Source organism: Manis pentadactyla, chromosome 7 (assembly GCF_030020395.1).
Source record: "Manis pentadactyla isolate mManPen7 chromosome 7, mManPen7.hap1, whole genome shotgun sequence".
NCBI classification, from domain to species: domain Eukaryota; kingdom Metazoa; phylum Chordata; class Mammalia; order Pholidota; family Manidae; genus Manis; species Manis pentadactyla.
In genome coordinates this window covers 42,255,689-42,261,809 of record NC_080025.1, presented here as the reverse complement: position 1 = coordinate 42,261,809, position 6,121 = coordinate 42,255,689, and the positions used below count along the sequence as shown (strand labels likewise).

The 6,121-nt window shown below is 38.7% G+C and overlaps 1 pseudogene; it reads right to left on the bottom strand.

Annotated features, from left to right (window-relative positions):
- Nucleotides 1-1,849: 1,849 nt before the first annotated feature.
- LOC118925000 (max-interacting protein 1-like) lies at nt 1,850-2,650 on the bottom strand (annotated as a pseudogene).
- Nucleotides 2,651-6,121: the final 3,471 nt, after the last annotated feature.

Sequence of the window (6,121 nt, the reverse complement as noted above, 5' to 3'; positions counted from 1 at the left end):
TAAAATTGAAAACAAATCATTATTCCTTTGTGAGGAAATGGCTATGTAAATTAAGTTTTGTAAAGCTGATAAACAGTTTTTCATACTAAAGGGATGGCTTTATGAGCAAACAAAACTAACATTTAACAACCCTTTACTAGGTATTATTTATTTCTCCAGGCTGTTTTTTTTTTCCTTTCCTATTTTATAGAGGATATGTCTGGAATTTTGGGAAGTTGGCTGATGCACCCAAAGCCACAGAGATGACCAGGAGCAGGTTCAATTTTCAACCCCATCTACTGAATCCTGGATATTTTAAAAGAAATATTCATAATAAACAAGAGAAATAATTACAATTTGCAAATCTAGTTACTGAAAAAGCTCTTCAATCCAGTCTTGATAAATACTTACATAATTAAAATTGTTAAAAACTCATGCATTACATATAAAAAGAGTTAAATGATTATGATAGTTTTTAAATAACTAAAAATTAAAAATTATTAGTCTGTCTATTCCAAGCATGCCCTTGCTTGGAATATTGAATCTGGAAATGAAGTTGCACTTCTTTTTTTTGCTAAATACGGTTGTCTTTATTTTCTTTTTCCTTGCCCAGCCCTATCTAAACAAAATAAAAGTACAGGACTGAAATTAACAACCCATTAAAATCAGCAATAAGTTATGAAAATCATAAAGCATTTTTTTAAAGTAATTAAGGATAGTTAAATTATTTAAAGTATACAAAGTCCAAAGAGCCCAGGGGTAATGTCTCTAAGAAGGCTTCCCTGGGGTAAGGGAGGGGGTCAAGAGGGAACTCTGAAGTTTGAAAAACAAAAGAAACATATGACATCTAAGTGCAGACTAGAAAATAAATTTCACTTAAAAAGAAAATAACATTTCTAAATATATTGATAAGAGCAACAATAGCACCTGCACAGTGGGACTGTGAGGAAGGAGAGAGATTGCCTATAGGAAAATGGAAGCAAATCTTTACATTAAAATGACACAAGTGCTGAACTTAACTATGTTAACTATGATAGTGTGTCTACTACAGGTATCAGATGGTTAAAAGCTGGTGAAAGTTAATGATTCTAAAAGAAATAAAAAGAGCATTGACCTTTTTCCTATGTAGCCCAGACCTCATTCATTTTGTGCACTGTAAAGAGTGAGGCATGAGGTATTTTATCATTATCAAATGCTGCATCAAAATAGATGATTTTTTCTCATGTGTTTTTCCACTATAAAAGACATCTATGTTTTTTATGGGCAAGCTTTAAAAAGATGTCATTTTGGTTTTCAACACATTCTAACTGTTATCAAAATCTGAAATAAAAATGCTGTGGTGGCTCAGACCCTGGCCTGCTAATCTGCATGCACAACTCTTCTGGTCCACTCAGACAGGCACCTGGAGCTTTTTCCTTCTGGCCTCTCAATCCAAACTCATAGGCCCTGTCTGGTGGAGGTTGTCATGCGTGGACTGCCCCCATGCTGCCCAAGACCCCCGGGTGGCTGACTGCCGAACTGGCGGTTGGGTGCCCTATCAGTGCTAACAATGCAGGATAAGGTTAGCTTGCCTTTAGCGTGGAATCCAACAGAAAGCTGAGCTGCACGATGATCCCTTTCAAAAGGCTTCATGGGAGTCTCCTTTTGCAAAACATGAAATGAGCTTTATTTTTTAAATAATTGATCATCCATAAGCTTCATGATAAACTGTCCCAGGCTGAGTTTTAATAACTCTTTAGCTATCCAAGATTAATGCCTGATTATCATGTGTTGTCATTACTATAGGTTTGATTTTTTAAAGGACCATGAAACTCAGGAAGAGTTCATAATCCTATCCTTAAATTAAATGTCTACTCAATGTAGGAGAGCAAACTAGAAAAGGAAAAGAGGAATCTCCAATGTCGTCTTTCAAATCAAGAAAAATTCACACAAGTTTTTCTGCTGCCATTAGAAATTGTGATTTTCAAAATATGAGTATTAAGAATATTTGTTCTGCTGGGGAGGCTTTGCCCCACTTTTTGCTAAGTATTTGCTGTGGTCTTTTGACCCTTTTGTTCAAGCATACTTTTGTTTGCTTTAAGAGGAGACTGCAGCATGAACCCGATTTAGGAGGCTGTTTGGACTGAACTAGCCAGGTGAATATTTTGCCCTGCACTGTTACCTCATTCTGGGTTTCAGGAAGGGAAAGGAAGTTTGACACGGGCCCTGGAGTGACCCTCGTCACTCCTGATACTCTGCAGGCTGCTGTGGTCATCAATGTCACGGATGCTGGTGGTACTGATACTGTTCACTTCTCCATGGGAGAACTCTGTGCTTTCAGCATCCACTTCAATCTCCTCTCGCTCTGAATCAGAAAGATCTGAAGAAATTGTTGATCCAATGCTGTCCATTCGTATTTGTTCCATCTCCTGAGGACCCTGCAGCTGTTCCAGTAGCCGCTTTAAAAATCTCTGTTCTCGTTCCAAGTTTTCTAGCTGGTGCTGTCTCTTCAGGTTCTTCAAGTTTCTTGATGTGGGCTTTGGCTTTGTTGAGCAAACCAAGCGTCGTGTGCCTGGTGCAGTCTGGTCCTAGTGGAATCAAAACTTTTAAGCATTCTAAACACAGGCGCAGTTGAGCTCGTCGATTCTTTTCCAGCTCATTATGCATAGACCCATATTCATGGATTCACAGATCTTAAATCCTTGTGGTAACAGGTTGCTCAGTCCCGGCGCTCCAAACCCACGGCCACCTCAGCAGGCGCTGCACATTGATCATCCATGGGCACCGCGGGTGGCGACCAGGGCCTCTCTGTGCTCCCCTTCCTGGCCAACAGGAAGCGCCTCTGAAAGCTGCAGTCCGGCCCTGCCCCCGGACATGTGGGGCTGGTGGGCTGGGTAGCCCGGCTGCAGCTCCACATGCTCTCAGCCACCCGCCACCACCGCCACGCCTGTAGCGCCAGCCGAGCCCACTGAGCCAGTCATGCAAGTCACACCGCCCACAGTGCATGCACAGTTTGTTTGAATCTGCATTTTTATTACATAAACATTATATATATTTAACGTGCACATGATTTTTTAATATACATATGTATGGTGAAACGATACTTCAAGATCACTAATGTATCTCCTCACAGTAACCTTTCTGTGTGTCCGTATTTGAAATCTACTCTTCTATCAAATTTCCAGTACTCAATACAGTATAGCTCCTTATTGTAACCACATTGTACATTAGATCGCTATACTTACTCATCCACAAAACTGTAACTCCATACCCTGTGACCAACATCTTCCTATTTCCCCGACTCCCACGGCCTTGGTAACCACCATTCTATCTCTGCTTCTATGTATTCAACTTGCATAGATTACGCATGTATGTGAGATTTGCAGTATTTTTCTTTCTGTGTCTGGCTTCTGGCTGATTTCACTTTGTATGTCCTCCATGGTCATCCATGCTGTTGCAAATGGCAGGATTTCCTTCCTTTTTAAGACTGAATAATATTCCATTACATACATATATATGTGCATGTGTATGTAATGGAGTATTATACATACATACATATGTAAACACTGACATAATGTATTGAATGGAATGGATATATATGTGCCACTATCTCTTTATCCTTTCATCCATCAGTGGACTCTTAGATTGTTTCTCTATCTTGGCTATTTGTGTAAAACACTAGTAAACACAGGAGCACAGTTATCTCTTCATGGTACTGATTTTATGTCCTTTGAATATATACTCAAAAGAGGGATTTCTAGATTTTGTGGTAGTTCTATTTTGAATTGTTTGAGGAATCTTCACTCTCTTTTGCATAGTGGTTTCACCACTTTACGTTGTCATCAACCATATAGAATTCCCATTTCTCCACATACTAGCCAGCACTTGTTATCTGTAATCATTTATCATAATAGACATTCTAACAGGTATGAGGTGATGTCTCATAGTGGTTTTGATTTGCATGAAAATAATCTTTAAACCTTAGAACAAATCCAGAGTATTTAAGGCATTTCATCTCCATGGACAATCCCAACCAATTCTACACAGTCTGCAAAAGTTCCCATCATCATACCATTAATACATGCAACAAGAATATGAGAGTCTTTGTTCAAAGTAAGAACTTGATAATGTGTCCTTGCTGTTAAACATGCCTAAAGTTTTATAGTATTCATGATAGAGTGTAGCAACCATATTTCCCTTAATATTATACATAATCACATTTGGAAATTTTTTATTTTTGAGTAACATTTCTATGTGAGATATAATCATTTATGTCTTGCAGTGTGCCAACCAAGACAGGCACATGACAAGGATTCCCCCCCACTGGTTTTATAAAGAGCCTTTAGCTAGAAAAATTTGGCCTTTAAATAATCTATCAAATCTATGTGAATAGAGGTGCTCTTTTGACCTTAGTCACCACAGAAAATAGAGATGGACTTCCACTAAATTGATAGAAACTTTCTTTAGTCTTGGTTTTAAATACAATTATCCCATAATCCCCTTTTCTTCTTGACTCTTGCCATTTTATTCTTGAGTTTATTGTTTTTAATTATGTTAAATATTTACTGTACCTCAAATCACCTTGGTTCACTTAGGAGTTCTATGTAGTAGGTTTTTAAGTTCTTTCTATCTTCTGAGCATTACTAGGTGGCTAATATAATAAATTGTAAATGCTAGGTTTTAAAAAGAATATGTCCTATGGCTAAATATCCCTTTAATTATTACAAAGATTTTAAACAAAATATAAGTATCAAGACTTTAACAATGAAAAGTGCCTGGAGCTCTGGATTAGGACAATAGGCAGAATTAATTAATAATCATCCTCTTCTACAGTAATTGATGTAAATACTGACTTTCCTTGTGCCCTCATTTCCTGTGCTGACTCATCCGGATGAACATAAATGTATGTGCGAACACACACCACACACACAGAACAACACACTGCCTCACTTACATGTATAAGCTGATGTATCTCACCTACTCAAGCAAGTCTTGTGATATGAAAAGAGTACTTTAAAGGATGAGGACGTCATAGGGATATAAGAACAAAAGTCCACATTACTCCCTGAAGTTCAGCTCTTGGGACAGTGTGGCTCCCAAGAACATAGACACATGCACACAAGCCCTGAATTCTGTGTATTTTCGGTTGGTCACTGTAGGTAAGCTAATTACCAAAATCCTATTTTTCTCTTTTATAAAACAAAAGGGATAAAACTTGCAACACAGAATTGTTCTAAGGATTCAATTATGCAGTCTGCACGGAAATGTCTACAGGAGGCCATAAACCTCTTTTTCAGTGTGCCTGTGTGTGTGCGTGTGTGTGTGTGTGTGTGTGTGTGTGTGTGCGCGCGCATATGTTGCTTAATTGTGTATTCATGCTGTATTATGACATGGGACTTTTTTTCTTGAAAGGCAAGCTATCTCTATAGTTTAGTAAGGGAAAGAAAAGTTATACATAGCCGAGTAGTTGAGTTTCCAGCTGAAGTGAAGGGGAGAGGCTTCCTAAGAAACATCAAGCCTTTGTGGTAAGAAAGAAGCACACATGCCTTTTGCCGAAAACGGATAAGGACCAGGCATCATTCAGACATGTCCTTAGAGGGATTCTGTCACAAAGTGTGCCAGGCTGAGCATTCCACTGAGCACAACAAGCCCAAACACCCTGAGAAGGGCTGGGAGCCTTGCAGGAGCAAGGTGCCTGCCATTGAGATGGTGGCATTATGCACCCAACCACCTGCACCCCAAACATCCGCTGATTACATTTCAGTCATCCCTGAGAGGACAATGTCCTGAGCACGGAGCTGTGCCTGCAATCTGATCGTCATTCTCAAAAATCACCAGGACATTAGGCCACATGGGCCCACTGTATCCAGAGGGTGATGAGGAAAGGCCACCCAGTCATATTGTGGGGTGAATTAAGCATGGGAAAAAGCCTCTTAAGCTAGGAAAATTAGGAGAAGACACTAGAAGAATTTAACCAGCCAAATGGATATCGATCACATACAAGGTTAATATCAACAACTATGTTATTGATATTTGTTCATTGTTAAGAATGACCACAATTACATTCATTTTCCCATTCATATAAATATACATTCGATTTTAAGCTTTCAAGATAATTTAAACCATTGTTTCATTTATCTTTTATCATGCAAATTATAAAAAT